Consider the following 10,723-nt stretch of genomic DNA (forward strand, 5'->3'; position numbering starts at 1 on the left):
AACTCAGGACTTGTAGTCTGAAAATGGATTTGGGGGTTGCTTGCAGGGCCACGAGTCCATTGGGAGAACCATGATTTAGAAATACAGACGTTGGAATTTCTGGCGCATCTTCAGGTAAAGCGTAAGGGAATCACAGGGAAGAACAGGAGTTTGGGAGTCAAGTGGATGTCATTAAAAATTGTATCTCCACTTCTTAAAAGCTGGGCTAGTCTTGGGCAAGTCGTGACTCAGCTCTCTCTCCTATGAAGAGGAATCATAACACTTGTCTCAGAGAGCAGTTCAGACATTGAGATACTGTGCGTGTTAAAATGCCAAGATTGTTTTCTGTGGAATGGGGCTCTTGAGCTTCCTCGTGGGTCTGCTACTTTTCTTAGTGAAGGATGAGAATTTTGACTTTCCAGGAATAGTCCAGGAGGGATTCCTGGGGAGTTGAATGACAACAGGGAAAGCAGAGAGGATTGCCGTGAGATGGTATGAGGCTGGGGAAGGAGGTCCTCAGCTCCCCCTTTAAGACCTGCTGGACCTGGGTTCAAATCCTGCCTCTACTGTGGAGCTTTGGGCAAGCTATCTGCCTTAGCTTAGTTCAGTTCTTGCATGTAGAAAATTGGGGCTACCATACTTCTCTCTCTGGGCTGTTGTCAGAACTAAATGAGATGTTTATTGTGAAGTGCCTAGCACCCAGTATCTGTTGTGAATCACAATAAGAACAGATGGTCTGATTTTCGTAATGAAGGACACCTTGTACGGCTTTGAGTTTCTAGGGAGCTTTATCACATGAAAACAGTAATGAGGTTTCCTCCTTGCTTCTCCCTTCTATAGGTCATGCTTGTTTGCTTGTTCTTCACCACTGTTACCACCGTTAGCATAATCCTAACACTCATAGGGATTTGCTTTAAATCAAAATAATTTTTTATAAAAATTTGAGTATACTGAATTCATCAGTAAGTAAAGACATGGGGAAAGATTTGTGGTCTAGGATGTTCAATGCAACATTATGTATAAAAAATGAAAATATTGGAAATAATCTAAATTTCTGGATATGTTATGGTTAGGTAGTAAATAAACTATAGTACTATGCATATTATGCCACTATTAACAATTATATTTTGAAATCATTTTAATGTCATGATAAAATGCTTATGATACAAGATTGAATAAATAACAGTATATATAAGAATATATAAATATCTTTCAATTAAATATCTAAAAATATATACATATGTGCATTGGAAAAGAGAGTTAAAGGAAATATATCATATGATGGGATAAAGATTTTCCTACAATATGTAGTTATTATCTTGAGAATAAGAAAAACAGGTAGACAAGAAATCTAAATTTCTCTACCTTATTAATTAGTGTCTGGTGAAAAAGAATATAAATAGCTTTTTGTTCCTTGTTCTTTTCCTCCATTTAGGTTTGAGTACCTTGAGACTAAAAACTTTTTTGTTATTGTTTTTTATTTCTTCCTTATAGTGCAGGGGATTTTTGCATACAGAGGCAGTCAACCAATAAATCTAAGAAGTAGCTCATCCCATCAGTTCAGTAGTCACTTCTAAGAAGACCCTATGGTCAGTCTGTTAACCAAAGCACTGTCAGATCATTGGGTGAAATTCTACAGCAATAGGAGATGCCAAAATTCCCAGTGTAGAACAGTAACAAAATTAAAAAAAAAATAGGATCAAGCACACCTGAGTTCCAATCCCAACTTCACCCTCAATGGCTAAGTAAATTTGACAAACTTGCCTACTTCTGTGAATCCCAACATAAGAATCTTCCTCCTTGCTTCTTAATCATAAGAATTAAAAGAGCTACAGTGCCTGTCAAGTTGTTGGTATTTTCCCTTCCCCTTTTGAAGCATAAATCATCTTACTAAGGAAAGGATACTGTGAATAATTAAAATTATCATTTACTCCCACAGTTCATGACATACTTCCTTTTGAATAACACAAAGGATTTAAAATGAAATTTGAAATGGTATCTGTGTGGACAGAATTCACTCACATCTGGAAAACTTAAAGTTGAATCTTTGTTCCTGTTGCCAGCAATTAGATTTTTTCAGAATTTCCCTGAAATCCTCTTTCTGTTTCATTAGATCTCATAGGGGAGGAACACCTGCTTGCCCAGGGTCTGGGGTTAAGCATTAGATATGAAAGTCACATAGAGACCAGGAGAGATGAATAGTATGTCTCAGCTCATTTATTTTCAAAAGCTTTATGAAGCAGGAGAAAAGGTGAATAGGAGGAAGTTTGAAAGACTAACCAGTTTTGAGGCAAAAGGATCTCATTTTTATAATTCAATATTGGGAAGTGGGATCTTTGATAAAAATAGTTTTCTTGGAACTGGAGTAGCTATTATTTCCTTTGTGTTTCCCCCTTGTAGTACAAGAACATTATAATAAACATAATAATGTCATAAGAAAATGTATTTTTTGCCCTGGCCGGTTGGCTCAGCGGTAGAGCGTCGGCCTAGCGTGCGGAGGACCCGGGTTCGAATCCCGGCCAGGGCACATAGGAGAAGCGCCCATTTGCTTCTCCACCCCTCCGCTGCGCCTTCCTCTCTGTCTCTCTCTTCCCCTCCCGCAGCCAAGGCTCCATTGGAGCAAAGATGGCCCGGGCGCTGGGGATGGCTCTGTGGCCTCTGCCCCAGGCGCTAGAGTGGCTCTGGTCGCAACATGGCGACACCCAGGAGGGTCGCAACATGGCGACGCCCAGGATGGGCAGAGCATCGCCCCCTGGTGGGCGTGCCGGGTGGATCCCGGTCGGGCGCATGCGGGAGTCTGTCTGACTGTCTCTCCCTGTTTCCAGCTTCAGAAAAAAAAAAAAAAAAAAAGAAAATGTATTTTTCGTTCTACCCTCTCTCTTCGCATCTCTTCTGGTGCTGTGACTAGTTTTCAATAAATTCTTTTTCTTAGTTATCTACCATATATTTTTTTCTGTATTATCAAAAATGCTATATTCTTTCATTTTGACTTATGAAAAAAAAATGAACCTTAAAGCTTTTTCTTCAAAGGTGGAGGCAATAACTAGTTGGCACTATTGTGCATTAAGCAGACAGGTCATTTCGGTAGATAAGAAAAATGGATAGTAATAATGATTGAATTTTAGTACGCATGACTTGACGTTATTTAATGTTAATCCACATATAGTTTCGGTTAGAACAATCCCACTCGCTGCCACACTTTGGGAAACACTGCTCTGTCATTGTATCATCCATGTTTCAGAATCCTTGATCCTTTTGCTACAAAATGCTTAATGTAACCTTTTTTCATGGTCTCAGGATGGCTCCTCTATGTCCTTTTGATGTTATATCCATATTCCTGCTAGGAGGAAGGGGTGAGGACAACAGAGTGAGCATATCAGCTAGTCTTTCTGAGTTTTCCTTTTATCTTTTATTTTATTCAGTGAGAGGAGGGAGGCAGAGACAGACTCCCACATGTGCCCCAACTGGGATCCATGCGGCAAGCCCACTAGGGGGTGATGCTCTGCCCATCTGGGGTGTTGTTCCATTGCTCAGCAACTGAGCTCTTCTTAGTGCCTGAGGTAGAGGACATGGAGCCATCCTCAGTGCCTGGGGCCAACTCGTTCTAATCAAGCCATGGCTTCAGGAGGGGAAAAGAGAAAAAGAGAGAGTGAGAAGTGAGAGGGGGAGGGGTGGAGCAGCAGATGGGTGCTTCTCCTGTGTGCCCTGACTGGGACTTGAACCTGGGACATCCACACACCAGGCCAACGTTCTACCACTGAGCCAACAGGCCAGGGCCTAGTATTTGATTTTCAATGGAAAGCAATAGTTTTAGCATTTTCACCAGAAAAAAAAAATGCAGCTTGCTTCTCAGTTGCCAGAATTATGTTACATTTATCACTAATTGCAAAAGAAACCTGGGAAATCATCCTCATGAAATGATTTTCTAGTGTAGATGTATCACATCTTCTAGCAGATCCACTTGCATCCTTGAAGACACCCCTCCTGGTGTACCTTGTTGCCCTTATCCAATCTGAGCTGTAGATGCTTTAGGCCTTGTGCTCAGCTAGAAACCCCAGACACTTCTATTTCTACCTTCCTGGGTATTTCCTTCCTCTTACTCCTGTGTTAGACTCTCTGTTTGTTGGATGCTTAATTCTTAGTTCACTCCCCTCTTTCTTTTCATGGTGCGCATTCTTCAGTAGCTTTCTGAAAAGAAGAAATAAATTTTTGAGACCTTACATTATATCTATACTATTTATATGTAAACCTATAATTTTTATATTTAATTTATAAATGTATACATCTTAAAATATAATTATTTTGTAATATATATTCCTGGCTTTTGAAAGTATTGTGTCATTGTCATATAATTTCCAGTGTTGTGATTGAAATGTCTGATGTCATTCTTATTCCAGACCTTATGATATATTCTATTTTTCTCTGTGGGAATTTTTGGTATGTTCTACTACTGGTGTCCTTAAAGTTGTCTTGGTTCTTTATTTTATTGGGCACTTATGGGCTCTATTAATCTGTAGACATATGTTATTCAAGTCTAGGAGAACTCATATCATTTCTTTGATCATGTCCTCTCCATTGTCCCTGTTCTCTTTTTCTGGAAAAACCGTTAAATATCATACTTCTTAGATTGCTCATTTTATTTTCTTGTTCCTGATTTGTCTCATTAAACATTGCTTTTAATATTTATTCTTTCTTATCATGTGTTTGCATGACATATCTTTTTTTCATCATTTTACTTTTAAACTGTGTCTATTTAAAGTATACCTCTTGTAAACAGATATAGTAAAATCTTATTTTTTATCCAGTCTGACAATTTTTGCCTTTTACTAGGTATAGTCCATTTACATTTAATGTAATTATTGATACCGTTGGGTGTAAGTCTTACTATTTGTGTCCTGTTACAGCATATTTTTTTTATGTTAAAAACTCCACTCATGGAGGGAATCAAATGGAGGAGTAGAGACAGGAAGATTCAGAGCGGGGCACCTGGGAATTCTGCCTTTTTGTAGCCTTTGCTGAATTAGAGACAAAACAGGTCAATGTCATTGAGTAACACCTGCTCTTCGATGGTTGATACATACAGGTGTAAACAAAATGTACGTAAATCCTGGCCACTGTCCAGATTTTCCAGGACCAGATAAGTCATTTTATATGCTCAGTAGTTTCTTTTCCTCTCTGGTGAAGCTCAAGAGACAGACAGTATGTTTATGGAAGTAATAACATCTTATTTTTATACCAAGGAACAAAAGTATTAAGTTTATCTTTAAGTATGAGAGAACTAAACACAAGAACAAAGCTTGATTCTCAAGGAGAGACTCTCACTATAAGAAAGGATCAAGAAGGGGAAGAACATTTGGTTTAAAATTTTTGGATAATTTATCACAAGTGTTCAAAAAATTAGATAGCTAGATAGATAAATTCTTATTCTCTTTAGGTAGTGTGTGTGTGTGTGTGTGTGTGTGTGTGTGTTTATGTAAAGAGAGACAAAATAAAACATTGGAAAAATGTTATGAAGTAAATATAGGTGAAGGATATATATGGCTATTTATTTCAGTATTCTGTAATTTTTTATATATTTCAAATTTTGTAATAAAAATATAATCACAATTAATAAAGACGAAGCTTTGTATTCTTAAAATATTATATTTAGTTCATCCAGGGAGTTTGTAGAAGCTTCATTACTAAGCCCCACATTCCTCTATGCACTTAGCGTGCCCAAGATCTCTGCTTGGGGGGATGTGCTCAAATCCTCCCTGCTGACCTTTCCTCCTGGAAAACTAGCTCATCCAGCTGAGAGCCACTGCTCTAAAGGTAGTGACACTGGAGATGCTTACCAAAGCAGGTTATGCAGCATCATTCCCTTGGAGAGTTTTACATGCTTTGAAGTTTCAGGTATAATCTTCCTTCGAGGCAGATGGTTGAACCAGATAAGCCTCCCAAGGTGCTTTTTTTTTTCTGTATTTTTCTGTAGCGGGAAACAGGGAGAGACAGACTGACTCCCCCATGTGCCCGACCGGGATCCACCCCGCACGCCCATCAGGGGGCGACGCTCTGCCCACCAGGGGGCATCGCTCTGTTGCGACCAGAGCCACTCTAGCGCCTGGGGCAGAGGCGGAGGAGCCATCCCCAGCGCCAGGGCCATCTTTGTTCCAATAGAGCCTCGGCTGCGGGAGGGGAAGAGAGAGAGAGAGAGAGGAAGGAGAGGGGGAGGGGTGGAGAAGCAGATGGGCGCTTCTCCTGTGTGCCCTGGCCGGGAATCGAACCCGGGACTTCTGCACGCCAGGCCAACGCTCTACCACTGAGCCAACCGGCCAGAGCCAAAGTGCTTTTGATAATAAACGTGCTAGAATGCTGAGCCGTGAGGGTTTTGAGTCTCTGGACTAAGCATTCCAACTCCCCTTCTTCTTCCTGGTGATTTGACTGCTGGAATTTTTGAAGCTGGCACATAGTTGTGGTTTGCTCTGCTTGGTTTGCTTTTCTGTCTCCTGGAAGGGCTGCGATCCCGTGTCTGCCCGGCAAAGTTGCTGGTGGCAGCATTCCCGGAAGCTCCCGCTTCTGGATGATGTCAGACCTCACGTGACCCAACCACCAAGCACTGGGAAACATCACTCCGGGATGTGATTTCTTCTAATGCAGAGCTCCCTGCCCCCACGCCGCTCTTGCTGCCGCCACCATGATGAGCAATATGCCTATCATAACCTCAGGCAAAGGTTACCTTGTAGAGGTCAACAGTCGGGGGAGGTAGACAGCAGACTCACCTGCAGGTTGTTTTCCCCCTTCCCCCGCCAAATTACAGTGACTTCTGGGGCAGGCCACATAACCTTCAACATGCATAAAACATTCCCCAATTGAAGATAAAACATGAAAGGAAGTTGGCTTTTCCCTGGCGAGATGTAGTAGCACGTGGTTCGTGTTTTGCTGAGTCAGGTATTTTGGTCTGCCCCATTCCGGTTATGTAGGCAGATGTCCGTGTCAGTTGTTACCATTGATTGGCCTAAGGAAACTCACTCTAAGACCATCACTCACACAGGGACGGCAGTGGGATAAGAAGCCTTTCAAGGGGCATTGAAAGAAGTCAAGACTTACTGGAAAGGCATTTGGAATCCATAATCACTTCTGAGCAATCAGCCTTCCACTTCTGTGCCATCGACAAGGCTCTCGTAGCGCTGACCTCCTGTCATGCCTCATCAGGAGTCTCTGCCTCTGATCTATAAGCTCTTCACCAACGAGCTTGCTCCCACTGTACTTTAACTCCATTTTACAAACTAGATCAGGAGTCTCGGAAGTATTTGCTTTTCTACTTATTCAAGGTTTGGGTTCCTCCTCATAGTTTCCCCGGTGAGCTCAGATCCACTGATCACTGCTGCTGCCGGCAACCTTGGTCCTGTCTCCTAGCAACCCTCAGCTCCTCAGTTTGGGAGGTGGAGGTGTCCAAAGGAGCTGGGGTGGTAGAGGTAAGAACTGAGAAAATCTCTTTGCTCCCATCCCGTGAAGTCAAGAATTGCTGCTTCAAGACCATTAATGTTACAGAATGGATTCGCTTTCCCAGCCATATTTAGGAATCAGCCCTAAGGGGGAAAAAATCATTCTCCAAGGAGGGCAGGGCTGCACTTTGGGACTAAAAGCAGAGATTTCTATTTGAAATATGCTTAGTGACTCCTTACCCAGCTTGCCATAAGGACCGATCAAAAACAGTAGGGTTCGCTGTGATATCTTTGGTACAAAAGCAGACTGACTCACCATTCATAGAGGATGTATCTATAATTCAGTTGTTCTTTGAGAGTAATGTTGTTTCAGTGCCAGACTTAGCTTAGGATTATGACACTCAAGGATCATATTTTTTGTAACCTGGTAAACGAAGGTCCAGAGAAGTTAAACTACTCACTCTGGCGTCCCAATAAGGAAAAGACAGAAGTGCTCCTAGAACACTGGCCACTGTGGCCATTACCCATGCTCCCTTCCAGAGTCCATGTAGAGATGCTCTGGGCCACGCTGGTTCTCATCATGGGCAAGGTCACATGTTGCAAAACAGCTGTTATGTTTTTAAAGGTAGGTCTTGTTATAGACCGAGCAGGACTAATTGTAGCACTTGACCTGTGCTCTTGGCCTCACTAGCAACATGTTTTCCTTCTGGTTGAGGTAACAGGACAGACAACAGTGAGAATATTAAAACAACAACAACAACTAATCAATTATTATGCTCTGTGAATCTGAAATTGAAAGAGGGACACTTGGCTTGACCCTTAGTTTAGGGTCACAGGAAAGGTGATATTACCCTCACCGAGTTTAAACTATTTCTGTACTAGTCAAAATTCTTTATTGTAACAAAACTCTAATTCAAATTACTTTTAAACAAAACAAAGCAGAGGAGTTGATAGGCTCAAGTAGCTGGGAATAATAACTGGGTGACTCAAAGAACAGGAGAAGCTGTAGGAACAGAGGCTGAAGGACTGCAGTTGGGATTCCATCCTCCACCTGGCTTCTGTCTCTGGTTCTGTGCTTGACTCGTCTCTTCCCATAACATGTCTTCTCTGTTTGGTTAGAAAGATGACCACAGTCATATAACCTCATAGCCTCTGGCACCGTGAACCCTAAGACGAAACAGTTGTGCCTTCCATTTCCAACTCAGAAATTCCAGGGCAGGACTTTAACAGCCCCAGCTGGATTTCATACCTGAACCATCACTGTGCCTGGGGGAAGAACAGGAAGCTGTGATTAGTCAGACTGATGTTACTGGCCCATGCCTCTGTGCTGGGGAGAGGGAGGGAAGACAATCCCAGGAATAAAGGGTAATAGGAGAGCCTGTTGGTATCACCAGAAAACTGTTGCTAGCACCAGCGCCTTCCACTACATCTTGTTTTCTATAAGTGCTGGAATTCTACACAATTGCCATTATGTCATGCTACTCCTCCCTCCAGCCCACATGCAGAGATAGGGACCACCGATAAATAAACTTGGATGATGACATTGGCAAGCACTTCTTGGCAAGGGAATAAGCCTTGTCAAAATTGATACATATCAGCGGCTTCTGCGAGTTTCCTCCTAAGATTGGCAGGCAGGGACTGTGGGCTGACGTGAAGAGTTCTTGAAGAAAAAGCAAGAGATCTAGGCTTTGTCACAGACCAACTCTGTCACTGTAGTCAGGTCCCTTCATCTCTGAGTGTGTTTCTAAAAAGGGAGGAGTTGGCCCAGGAGATGACAGGGTCCTTCCAGTTCTAATAGCCTAGAGGTGCAGTAACAGAGCACGTAACTGCCCCCTCTAGAGGTTAAAGTAGGAACAGTGCTCAGGGTATCTCAATTTCAAAACAGAGGAACGACAGAGCCTGACAAACACATTCCCGTGGAACAAGGCTGAAAGGCAACGTTTTGGGGGCAGAAGGACACCCCTGTGTTGTCAATCCAAGTCTGGTGAAGTGCAGAAATAGAGACCTCTCCAGCATGAACACATCATAGCCACCCTGACATCGATTCATCAAGACACCATGTGTGCACCCAGTAGAAATAGGGAAACTAATAGAAAAAAAAATCACACGTGGAAAAGTATTCAACAGCTCTGTGGAACAAAGAGGGGTAACACTAATTTGAAAGTGCACAGTAGTAACTCTAATTTGCATCATTTGTCAGTCTACAGAATACTGTTACCTGCTGAACATGATTTCATTTGAATCTCGAAGTAACCCTGCAAGAGAATTAAACAAGTTTCATTGTTTTCTATTTCAAAGGTGAAAAGGTAGGCTCAGGCCCTGGCTGGTTGGCTCAGAGGTAGAGCTTCGACCTGGTGTGTGGAAGTCCCAGGTTCAATTCCTGGTCAAGGCACACAGAAGCAGCAACCATATGCTTCTCCCCCCATTCCCCTCTCGCTTCTCTCTCTTTCTCTTTCTCTCTTCCCCTCCTGCAGCCATGGTTCTATTAGAACAAGTTGTCCCTGGGTGCTGAGGATGGCTCCATGGCCTCTGCATCAGGCTCTAAGAAGAGCTTGGTTGCTGAGCAACAGAGCAGTGCCCCAGATGGGCAGAGCATCACCACCTAGTGGGCTTGCCAGATGGATCCCAGGCGGGGCACATGCAGAGTCTGTCTCTCTGCCTCTCCTCTTCTCAATGAATATAAAAAAAAAAAAAGAAAAGGCAGGCTCAGTGGATACATGACACATCCTGTGAGCAACAGAGAATAAGGGGAAGGGCAAAGCCTCAAACCCAAAAGGCAAAAATCCATTTTCTTCAACTGCATGATATGCCTCCCTTCGCACTCAGAAGTACACACTACTTACTACAAAAAGCAGACCGAGGAGTCTGAGGCTCTTAAATACATGTAGTGGTTTCATTTCATTCAGCTTTCCTTGTTCTGCTCTTCCATTATGTTTTTCTTCACAGTGGAAAAAAAAAGCCTCAAAGCTTTGTTTCCGATAAAAGCCAAATTTAAAGGTCTTAGAAAGAATTTGAGAGGGTCCTGTTTCCAGCTGTAAGGAGGACAAACTTTCAGGCCATAAGCACCTCGAAATGCTGGGTAAAATGTAACAAATATGCCTTTGAATCATAGCCAATGGCAGGAACACAGGGAACACCGTAAGGGCTAGTAATGAAAGGGAAACCGGAAAACAGAGAAGTAAACTTATAGAGCTAACTCTGGGACCATGCAGGGCCAGGGGGCAATGTCAATCTTGGTGACCAAGGCAGCTTCAGTACCCACACAAGGAATGATGATTATACTTTAGGCTTGTTTCAAACTGAGACTGTCTTTCTTAAAC

Source organism: Saccopteryx bilineata, chromosome 1, assembly GCF_036850765.1.
Source record: "Saccopteryx bilineata isolate mSacBil1 chromosome 1, mSacBil1_pri_phased_curated, whole genome shotgun sequence".
NCBI classification, from domain to species: Eukaryota; Metazoa; Chordata; class Mammalia; order Chiroptera; family Emballonuridae; genus Saccopteryx; species Saccopteryx bilineata.